Here is a 12,447-nt window from a genome sequence, read left to right as displayed (position 1 = left end):
TTCCTTCCCACTAAAATTTCTTTCTGTTCGTTATCGTTTCTGTTGGGTTTCTCAGTTTGTGAAGCACAGGAGTGGATGCCTACAGATAAGAAATGATGGGAGGGTTTGTAGGGGATGTCTCGTTGGGGTGGGGGTGGGTGGTGTCTGAGTTGGGGAAAGGAAGGGGCTTTGGGGAGCAACGAATGAAGGAAGGAGGGAACTGAGCACTAGAACTAATGGTGATGACAGAAGTCATTTTAAAGGCGATTTAGTCATGGTGGGAAAAAAGACAATGTTGTGAAATTGATTGTTGTACTAATTGTACAGTTCTTGTGATGTTTGAATGGTTGAATTGTGGGATATGTACATTAAGTGTCGCAAAGGGTATTCAAAAAGAAAAGGTCTCCATCATGAAAACTATCGAACTAAATAAACTATGCATGAGTCAAAAACCAAAGGGAAACAATCAAACAAAAAATTAGGTATTACCAATGTGTTTGACTTCTTTCTCTGGGATGAAAATGGAAGTGGCCCTGAAACAGGCCCTTGGGTTTTGAACGTTGTGAGGCTGAAGGTCAATTTACTTGGAGCTGGTGTAGTGGGCGTTGGCCCTGGTGCCCTCGGCCATGGCGCGCTTGGCCAGCTGTCCAGGTAGTAGCAGGTGCACAGCTGTCTGGATATCCCAGGCAGTGATGGTCGAGCAGTTCGGAATATGTAGTTGAGGTGCCTGATGGGTGATGTGCACGAAGGTGTCATTGGTTTGTGAGTTCACGATGCCCATGGCCCTGGACGAGATGCTGGAGTCCGCGTGGAGCTACTTGAGCACCTTGTGCACATACACAGAGTAGGTCACCTCACTCCATCACTGGCATTTCTTACTGTGCTTCCTTTGAGCCATAGCTGCAGCCTCCTTGGGGCCCCTCCTCGGGCAGGCAGGGACTTAGTGGGGTCAGGTGGGTTGTTTGACTGGGACAGTACACCTGGAAAAGGTAACGCAGGTGTGCTAAGGCGAGCTCAGGGAGGACAGAAACTCTTGTGGAGCAGAAGGGCAAAAGTTTGCTTAATCTTTATTTTCAGTACGAATACAGACCATGAAAGCGGGGCCTAACGATCCTTCTGACCTTTGGTTTTTAAGCAGGAGGTGTCAGAAAAGTTATCACAGGGACAACTGGCATGTGGTGGCCAACCATTCACAGTGACGTCACGTTTTGTTCCTTTGATGTCAGCTCTTTCTATTGCTGTGAAGCAGAATTCACCAAGCATTGGATGATTCACCCTCTAATGTGGAACGTGAGCTGAGTTTAGACCTTCTTGAGACATATTAGTTTTACCCTAATAGGGATGTGTTGTTACCATGGTAACCCTGCTCAGAAAAAGAGGAACTGCAGGTTTTCATTGGGTGTGTGTGCTTAGTTGAGGAGCCAATGGGACGAAGCTGCCTTCTCTGGGATTAAGACAGACTCTTAAACTGCAGGGAGGATAGGACACGGCCAGGGAGCCTCCATTGGGCTTGGATAACCTCCAACTCTGCTGGCCAGGGCTATGGCTGTCTGTGGATGCCAGTCCCCACTATGCACTGGGACCAAAACGGTGGCAGCCCCCTCACCTGCCTGTCACACACCTCATGTTAGTGGTGATTCTGGTGCTAGAACATTGGTAGACAACCTGCTTTTGGTCAGGGTTTCCTATGGAGCAGGGCAGCTCCCTCCCTGTGATCTATTGCTGCCTTAACAGGACCTTCCAGTTGACCTCCCAAGTGGCGACGAGAAAAATAAGTCCCCACTCGGTCCCAGTGGAAGGGGACAAGGCTCCTAATGGTGGTGCCCAAGGCGCATGTACACATCGGAGCATCTCCAGCCAGTTGCCGAAATGGGACTCCTGGTCGAGCTCCCATATAGTGGTGAGAAAAATGACTAATCCCCACCTGATGCCAGTCCATCCACCTTTTGCAGCAGGAGCAGCCTGCGGTCTCAGGTGAGGGCCACAGGAACATTGATAACAGGTTATTTCTGGTCTCCTAGAAAGTATTAGTAAGTGTTCTTTCAAAACTATTGTTATGTGTGAACCCAATAACTTGAACTTAAACAAACAAAAAAACAAAGAAAAATGTTTATTCATCCTATGCGAATAATGTAGTCTCTAGATGCCAGAATCTTTAATTTTCATCTATCTTACAGTTAGTCTGGAAGGGTCTCATGAAATTTTATTTTGATTTAATTGCCCATCGACCTTTAAAGCAGCCTGAAACCCACTCAACTCTCATTAGTTCCTTGTTCTGCTGGATCCTTTGATCCTCCAACTGACCCCTCAATGTAGAGGCCTATATGATTTACACTTCCCTTGAAAGACAAAATGTCACGGCCGATGACTGTGTGCTGTCCTTACCCTAGAGCCCACATTCATGAAAATACTCTGCCATATGGTGGCCCGTGTGGAGCTTAGAGAATTGCTTCAACTCGCCTCCAAAAGAATGGTATATTGAGGGGTAGGAAGTCCTCACTGATTTTGTTGTCACCTTGTTTGTTCCTTTTTTTTTTTTAACTAAAGAAACTTCTTCCCTTTTTTAATAAGAAAAATAATAACTTTGTAAAAATAACTAGCACACTAGCATGTCTTTATGCAGGCCTTGGGTGTTTATTTGTGGTTTCTGGGGCTGTTGTCATATTAGCTGTCATTGAGTCAGTTCCATCTCACAGGCACTGAGTGAACTACAGAACAAAGCACTACACTCTCCTGTGCCAACCTCACAATTTAGGATGAACCCATTGTTGCAGTCACTTTGTTAATCCATTCAATAGAGGGATTCCTATTTTTCACTGCCCCTCCACTTTATCCAACTTAACATCCTACTCCAGGGACTGTTCTCTTGATAACTTGTCCAAAGTATCTAATACGAACTTTCACCATCTTTACCGCTAAGTAGCCCTCTGAAATTACTTATCTGATATTACTTCTGCCAAGACAGACTTGTTTGTACCATCGCTATTCATGGTACTTGGGGTGTTCTTGGCCAGAACTACAACTCAACTACATTGATTATTCTTCTGCCTGCCTAATTCAGTGCCCATCTTTCGCATGCAGAGGAAGCCATTGACAATAGCATGTTTTAGTCAGGTGAACCCAATTCTCATGGTAATATCTTTTTAAAAATCATTTTATTGGAGTCTCGTACAATTATTATCACAACCCATACATACATCCATTGTGTCAAGCACATATGTGCATTTGTTGCCACCATCATCCTCAAAACACTTGCCTTCTACTTGAGCCCTTAATATTGGCTGCTCATTTTCCCCCTCCCTCCCCATTCCCCCTTACCTCATGAATCTTTCATAATTTATAAATTATTATTTTGTCATATGTTATACTGTCTGTTGTCTCCCCCCACCCCTGCCCTCTTCTCTGCTGTCCATCCCCCAGGGAGGAGACTATACGTAGATTCTTGTAATCAGTTCCCCCTTTCTACCTCACATTCCCTCCACACTCCAGGCATCGCCACTCTCACTACTGGTCCTGAAGGAGTCATCTGTCCTGGATTCCCTGTGTTTCCAGTTGGTATCTATACCAATGTACATCCTTTGGTCTAGCCAGATTTGTAAGGTAGAATTGGGATCATAATAGTGGAAGGGAGGAAGCATTTAAGAACTAGAGGAAAGTTATATGTTTCATCGTTGCTACCCTGTACCCTGACTGGCTCATCTCTTCCCCATAACCCTTCAGTAAGGTGTGTCCAATTGGCTACTGATGGGCATTGAGAGTCCCCTCTGCACTCACTCACATTTACAATGATATGATTTTTTGTTTCTTGATGCTTGATACCTGATCCTTTTGACAGCTTGTGGTCACACAGGCTGATGTGTTTCTTCCATGAGGGCTTGTGCTGTTTCTGAACTAGACAGCCACTTGTTTATCTTTGAGCCTTTAAGACCCCAGATGCTATGTATTTTTATAGCCAGGCACTATTAGCTTTCTTCCTCAATGTAATATATTTCCAGCACTGTAAAGAGGTGTTATTCCCCTGTTTCATCCAATGTAATGTAGCTGTAGTTCTCTTGACTGTTACTATCACCATTTGGGGTGTTTTGGGGGGATTTTTTTTTCACAAACTTAACTTTTTCTGGAAGGACTTAAAATTACTCAAGCTTAGATTAAGAATGTTGATCAAGGTAGGATTCAGACCATGACAGTGTGTGTGTGGGCGGGGGGAGGGTGGGAGCTTTTTGGAACTAGAGGAAAGTTGTAGTTTTCGTTTCTACATCGTACCCTGACTGGTTTGTCTCCTCTCCAAGACCCTTCTGTAAGGGGATATCCAGTGGCCTACAAATGGGCTTGCAAGTCTGGCTAGACCAGGTGATGTACACTGGTACACATGGGAACTGGAAACATAGGGAATCCAGGTTGATGATCCCCTAGGGACCTGTGGGGTGAGTGGTGATACCGGGAGGACTTTGGGAGGGTGGGTTGGAAGGAGGAACTGATTTCAAGGATCTACATGTGGCCTCCTCCCTGGGGAACAGACCACCGAAAAGTGGATGAAGGGAGACGTGGGACAAAGCAAGATATGACAAAATAATAATTTATAAATTATCAAGGGTTTGTGAGGGAGGGGCCAGTGGAGAGGGAGGGGAAAAATGAGGACCTGATGGCAGGGGCTTGGGTGGAAAGCAAATATTTTGAGAATAATGAGGGCAACGAATGTACAAATGTGCTTTACACAATTGATGTATGAATGGATTGTGATAAGAGTTGTATGAGCCCCTAATAAAAAGATTTTTTTAAAAAGAAAGAATGCTGATCAAGTAGGTCCAACCTTGTTCTTTAACCAGCCTGCCTCAGAGCTCTGAGATTGAAACCTGGACTTAAGACCTAGGGGAAGGTGAACAAGCGGCCATCTAGCTCAGAAGCAAATAAGCCCACATGGAAGAAGCACACCGGCCAGTGCGATCACGAGGTGCCCAAGGGACCAGGTATAAGGCATCATGCAAAAAAAAAAAAAGATATAAGTGTGTGTTTGTATGTGTATATATGTGTATATGTATATATGTATGTGTATATATGTATATATATATCATATCAAATGAAGGGGGAAGTGCAGAGTGGAGACCCAAGGCCCAAGTGTCGGCCAATGGAGATCCCCTCATAGAGGCGTTTAGGAGAGGAGATGGGTTAATTAGGGTGTGAGGTAGTATCGATGAAGAACACAGCTTTCCCCCAGATCCTGGATGCTTCCTCCCCCTAACTACCATGATCCGATTTCTACCTTGCAGGGCTGGATAGGACAGAGGCTGTACACTGGCACATATGAGGGTTGGAGGTACAGGGAATCCAGGGTGGATGATACCTTCAGGACCAAGGGTGTGAGGGACGATGCTGGGAAAGTGGAGGGTGAGTGGGTTGGAAAGGGGGAACTGATTACAAGGATCCACATGTGACCTCTTCCCTGGGAGAGGGACAGCAGAGAAGGGGGGAAGGGAGACTCCGGATAGGGCAAGATATGACAAAATAACGATGTATAAATTACCAAGGGCATATGAGGGAGGGGGGAATGGGGAGGGAGGGGGGAAAAAAAGAGGACCTGATGCAAGGGGCTTAAGTGGAGAGCAAATGCCTTGAGAATGATTGGGGCAGGGAATGTATGGATGTGCTTTATACAATTGATGTATGTATATGTATGGATTGTGGTAAGAGTTGTATGAGTCCCTAATAAAATTTAAAAGAAGAAAAGAGAAAAAAAATGATTAGGGCAAAGACTGTACAGATGTGCTTTATACAATTGATGTATATATATGTATGAACTGTGAAAAGAATTGTATCAGCCCCAATAAATTGTTAAAGTAAAAAAAAAAAAAGACCTAGGGGAATGGTGAGCCTTATATTCCAGATATTTATGACAACTGGGCATGACAGAGTCAAAGATAAATTGTGTATTTTTCTAGTAGTCTGACTTGCATATTAGTTTTATAGGGGCACAAACATACACCCCTGTCAAATAACTGCCACTTCACAACTCCCTGACTAAGAAACTCTCGGGGGGTTGAAAAGGGCAATGCCAATGACATCAATCTAGGATATCCGACTAGCCACATCAGGCTAATGTCTCCCTACTTTATCACAGCTTAGCCTCTTCCCGTCACATTCGTTTTGTGTTCCTACCCCTCCAGGCTCCTGGTCGAGTAAGTTTCACAAGTGGTGCCAAGATACTAGCTTTTTCTCTCTCCCTAGAAATCCAAAACTATGGGTGAGATGTAGGTGTTATAGTGAGATAATCAGGGAAAAGGATAAAAACATGTAAAGGGGAAGAAACTGTTGGTAGAAAGGTACACAGATAGTATCAGCACTGAAATAATTGATCACACCTCATAATTCTGTAAATTTTTAAAGTACATTGTAAATGTTTTTATAGCAATAAAACTAGCATAAGAATATTGTAGCATTGAGTTTATTGACTTTGGCTTGAAAACATAGATTCTTCCTGAAAATTCACCTATTTTGATAACAAATTAAAGTGTGTGGGTTCCTCTATGAAATCAACCTTTCAAAACCTAGGCCAACGCTCAACTTAAGCATTGAATTCCCAAGGCTATACAGTAATCCAGGGTCATAATTGCCTTTCAGGAAGACCTGGAATCCATTCATCCTCTGAGACTAGGAGATACCTGCTTCTATTACATGAATGTCAATGAAGGGGACCTAACGAAGAGAAGAATGGACTCTATTAGCATAGTGTGGGCTCTGTCATTAAAACAAATACCTCAGGTTGAATCCTAATCTTCAGCTCAGGGGCACAGGGTGGGCACTCCTTAGGGCAAGAAGTGCAGGCCAACAACCTGACATACCTAAGTGATCACTCCTCTTCTCATTCAGGTTGCAGATTTGCCACACATACCAAAATACAGGCCAGTCTAGGGAGCCAGAAGCCTGGGACTGCTGTCTTGCACACTTAAGCATCACAAGGATTTGAACTTCTGAATGGTTGTGAACCAAATCTGTTCACCTCACTGCAAATGTCCTAGTGTCTCTGCTTTTTATTTAGAGAGTGCATTGATTTTTATTCCAGAAGCTTGACTACAAAATGGTGAGTACTACAGAAACCTAGGGTATTTGCATTATACAAAGTAAGGTCAGGTAGTGATCGCTGGAAACCTGAGGTTAGATTATAAGGTAAAAGTGTGATGGGCGGGGCACAATGGATGGAGCTTTCTGAAGCTGTCTATTGCTATCAAATGCATATGTGGTTCCAAGCACTGGATAACTGTGATGGTCTTCCTTATGTGCCTTGAGGCTTGTTACATAAGGTATCAGCATCCCAGTTTGGGCCTTGGTTTTTTGAAATGTGTAATAAACTTCCTGAGTAGAGTCCAGATATAAAGGTCTACCAGAGGACATGAATTCTTAGCTCATCCAGAGTCACCATTGCTTCTTCACTACAGTTTTCTTTATTCCATCAGGCAGTGACATATTTTCTTTAGATTTTTAAAGATGGCAGATTTGGCTCTTACACTGTTGGACGTATCTTCTCATGGCTTCATCAAAAGAATGAGTCTGTTTGAAATGTGTCCAGTTGGTCAATAAATGAGAATTCCTATTCCTTATATTTGTTTATGTTGATAAAAAGCCCTGAAGAAACATTCCTCACTGGTAATGTCCCTTTCTACAACAGATGAAATCCTTCCTAGGCTTGCAGTATCTTTACCTTACCTTACATAATTAACACAATTATTGTGCTATTATTAAAAACACAGCCACTGAAGGTGGTTTATTTTGCTTGAACTTTTTTTAAAAAACAAATAATTGTGTCTCTTCAGAGGATCCCATTCATAACATATCCCATGTATTGAGGTTGATACCTCATCACCTTTACTTTTTTTTTTAAATATGGAATACTTCACGAATTTGTGTGTCATCCTTGTGCAGGGGCCATGCTAATCTTCTCTGTATCGTTCCAATTATAGCACATGTGTTGCCGAAGCAAACACCATCTTTGCTTTTTAATAGCATTTGTCCTGTACTTCTTCCAAGAGACCAAAAACAAAAGATACAAACTCATTTCCATAGAAATGATTCCAACACAGAGTAACTTTAAAGTTGTGGGTAGAGCTGCCCTAGAGGTTTCTTGCACTGTAACTATGTATGGGCATAGAAACTTTGTCTTTCTCCAGTGAAATGACTGATACTTTCAAAGTACTGACCCAGCAATTAGCTCACTGTACTACCATTGCTCCATTATCCATGATAGGTTTGTGATAAGAATTGTACGAGCCCCCTAGAAAATGATTTTAAAAAAAAACCATCTCTTAATTTTCAATGAGAATTCTGGATGTCCTGCTTCTGCAACAGGTCTTTTTGAAGATATTATTATTTATTTTAAAAGGGACACCACTAACTTCCTTTTCTATCTCTTCATTCAGGAACATATCACTTCACATGCTCATTGTTTTTTATCCATTTTTAGATACAGCTTGATGGCACTTTTGAAGATAACACAGAAGCCCACATTTTATTTAGTCTGCTAATCCAGAGACCACAAATCTGGGATGATTTCCAAGCTCAGCCCCTTCAAGTGTCTTGTGAATAACTGCCGGCCTGCCTTTAGGAGAACACAAGTAGGTGATGATACTGGCAGTATAATCATTGAGCTTGTATTCCGTTAGTTTAACTAGTAAAATTCAGAACCATGAAAGGGAGGTCATCATGTGCTTCAATATTCTCAGTCCCTCTTCAATTCTTATTTGTCTCATTCATATGCAATCCTTGTATGAATATCCTGTGTGAGAACTTTGTATGAATATCCTGTGTGAGAACTTTGTATGAATTTGTGTAACCATAAGTTTTCCAGGATATAAGTAGCAATAGATATTGGTTTCAGCATATTTGTTAGTCTAGGTAGACTAGAGAAACAAATTCATAGACACTCACGTGTATAAGAAAAAAGCTTTTGAGAAAAAAAAAGAGAAAGAAAAAAGCTTTATATACAAGAACAATTGGGTATTAAGAAAACATCCGAGCCCAGTCCAGATCAAGTCCATAAGCCCAATATTAGCCCAGATGTGCAATACTAGTCCATAAATTCCTTGTTACACTCACACAGCCAAGTAATGATGGATGCAGGAAGATCACAGGCCAATGGGTGAAAAGCCTTGTAAATCCAGTGGCAGTAGAAGCACCGCAGTGCTGGCAGGGGTCTCCACATGGCTCCTATAACTCCCAGGGCTCTGGCTCCATCAGCCTTTCTCCATGTGGCTTGTCAAAAGCGATGTCTAGTGATGGGGAGAGGGCGGGGGTCCCACCCCCAGTGAGCTATTTGTCTCCTTAGTGCCTCCAAAGAGGTCATCAAGCTGCTGCCTGATTGACAGGCTAGCCCCCACCCCTCTCATTCTTAAGTATGTGCTTTTTGTTTTGTGTTTTTGGGGGGTTAGCTAAGTTCATTCATTTCAAACTCATAACAACCCTATACACAAAAGAACAAACCAACGTACAATATTGAGTCATTTTCATTATGGTTCATAACTCTGAGCCCATTATTGAAGCTATTGTGTCATTCCATCTCCTCATGGGCCTTATTCTGTTTGACTGTCCTCTACTTTGCCAAGTATGATACCCTTTTCCAAGTACTGGGGTCTCTTGATATCATGTTCAAAAATGTGAGATGAAGTACCATCATCCTTGTTTCTAAGGAATATTCTGGATGTACTACTCCAAGCAAGATTTGTTTGTTCCTTTAGCCAAACCAAAACCACTAGCATTAAGTCAGTGCTGACTCATAGCGACCGCCCTGTGGGTTTCCAGGACTGTAACGGTTTACAGGAATAGAAAGTCCAGTCTTTCTCCTGAGCAGCTTCTGCTGCTGGTGGTTCATCAGTTAACCTTTACTCTGCGATCCACATGGTTAGTTCCTTTGACAGTCCATGGTAATTCCAATATTCCTCAATAGCACCACAATTCACATGCAATGATTCTTTACTCAATGCTCAACTTTCACAAGAATATGAAGCAAATGAAAATACCATCACTTGAGTTAAACTTGGTATGAAGACATATGGCAGTAAATTTAAGTAAAGTCATGGTTACCCAATTTAGCAATATTTTTGATGATTTGGATGTTGCCTGACCACACTAGAACGTTCCATTGTTTAAATATAGACTAATGTAGGTGTCATGAATCAGAAGAGATATGGCTCTGGTTTGTGGTGAATATTTTCATTAGCTATCTTTTTACATAGTCATTTATCCTCCTTTCTGTCTGGCTGTTTGTTTCTCTCTCTCTCTCTGTTGATATCTGCTCTACCTATCACTGGGAATAAAAATGTCCTTGATTTGTGGCTGCATATAACTCCTAGAACAGGTTACACTCTTGTGTGGATTAAGAGAAGTCTGCAGTAGATAAAGTGAAGACTTCAGAAAAAAATCTGGGTTACCCTAAAAGCACAGTTAGCAGCATTCTTTGAGTGGGAGGAGCAGACCCAGAGGCCTCCCTTTATCCTGTTCAAGTTGATTTACAAATGCACCTCCAATATGCAAATACCTCTGGCAGCCACATGAAGCCACAGCACCCATATATGTAAATTCAAAATCCTCATCACTCTGGATAGCCTTTTGGGGTGTCATAAATCTTATCCACATGAACATGAAGCATGTGTGGGTTTTCCTTTCTGGTGGCAACTCTGGGAGGTGAGTGCTTCAGGGATTCCTACATGAAGTCTGGGGATGCAACATCTGAGCACATGACTCTGTTTCTTTTCATCACCAGGTGTCCTGGCTCAGGTGCAGCTACAAGAGTCAGGCCCAGGAGTGGTGAAGCCCTCACAGACCTTGTCTTTCACCTGTGCTGTCTCTGGATTCTCTTTAAATAGCTATTATGTGCACTGGATTGCCAGGCTCCAGGAAAGGGCCTGGAGTGAGTTGAGGTAATAACATGATGGGAAAATATACTACAATCCATCTCTCCAGTCATGACTCAGCATCACCAAGGGCATTTCCAAGAGCCAACTTATTTATAACTCAGCTCTGTGAATCCTGAGTACACAGCCATGTAACACTGATGGGAAGTCTGTGTGAGCCCAGACACAAACCTCCCTGCAACAGGCCATGGTTCCAGGACATGCATGAGAGAGGAGTCAGGGATGCTTTCTGCTCAGAAGCTGCAGTTTCCCCCATGTTTTCAGCACGCCTCTAGGGATTATCATGTATACACTCTGGGGAATCTTCATGCATCTGAATGTATCTTCTTTTCATTGGAATGGGCTTTGTCTGTCTTTGACCATATATACAACAGAGTTCACAGTTATATGTCTTGATAAGATATGTCTGCAATTGACTGTACTAACTAGAATTATTTGTTGTCAAAGCCAGAGACATTCGAAAACACCAAACACCACCACAGAGTCTATGCCAACTCACAGTGATGCTATTGTGAGTTTCTGAGACTATAACTGTTTACAGGAGTAAAAAGCCCTCTCTTCCAGGGAACATCTGGTTATTTTAAACTGTATACGAGCAGATCTCAGCCCAAAGCATAACTACTTTACATAAGAGAGATCCTTAAAGAAACCTTAATGCAAGAAAAATTTCTCTTATGAATCTCAAAGTTTCTTTAAGCAATCAGATGTATTCATACATGCTCCCACATGTATATTTATGTAATAATGTTAACTTACAGTGACCTGGATAATATTGTATGTGTTGATAGTCTTAGGTACGCTTGAGTTGGCTTCAACTCACAGAGATCCTATGTGCAACACGATGAAATGCTGCCCGGACGTGCACTATGCGCACAATCATTCCTCTGTTTGGACTGATCACTGCAGCCATTGTGATATTCATCTCATTGATAGTCTCTCTCATTTGCATTGACATTTTACTTTACCAAGCACAAGACCATTCTCTGGGGACTAGTTCCTCCTGATGACATGACCAAATGAGTGCAATGAAGTCTTGCTCGAATGCTTCCATGAAATATTCAAGATGTTGGACAACAGAAAAGTGAGTTAAGCGAGATGTTGGACATTGTAAGATATGACAAAATAATAATTTATAAATTATTAAGGGTTCATGACGGATGGGGAAGTGGGGGTGGAGGTGGGAAATGAGCTGATAACAAGGGCTCAAGTAGAAAGCAAATCTTTTGAGGATGATGGCAACAAATATACAAATGTGTTTCAGACAATGTATGTGTGTATGGATTGTGCTAAGAGTTGTACAAGCCTCCAATAAAAATATTTTAAAAAAAAGAAATATTCAAGATGTGTTTATGTGAAAACAGATCTGTTTGTCCTTCAGACCACTCATGATATATTTAATGGTATTCCCTAACACCATAACCCAAATGTATCAATTCTTCTTTGATATTTCTTACAGGGTTTGGGCCATAATTGGAGTCACTCTTAGTTTTCACAACTGCGGCAGCTATTTCTGGCACTACAGATAGTGTCCAAGGTGCTTCTAAAATCATACAATTCATAAAGGCAGCAC

The 12,447-nt window shown here is 42.1% G+C and overlaps 1 non-coding gene across 1 annotated transcript; it reads right to left on the bottom strand.

Moving 5' to 3' along the window:
- Nucleotides 1–7,848: 7,848 nt before the first annotated feature.
- On the bottom strand, nucleotides 7,849–7,955 carry LOC142428310 (U6 spliceosomal RNA). The gene has a single exon (XR_012780233.1). It is a non-coding gene; the product is annotated as a U6 spliceosomal RNA (small nuclear RNA).
- Between the last annotated feature and the right edge of the window lie 4,492 nt (nucleotides 7,956–12,447).

The sequence above is a fragment of the Tenrec ecaudatus genome, chromosome 15, assembly GCF_050624435.1.
Source record: "Tenrec ecaudatus isolate mTenEca1 chromosome 15, mTenEca1.hap1, whole genome shotgun sequence".
Lineage (NCBI taxonomy): Eukaryota > Metazoa > Chordata > Mammalia > Afrosoricida > Tenrecidae > Tenrec > Tenrec ecaudatus.
This window is presented reverse-complemented; position numbering and strand designations above follow the sequence as displayed.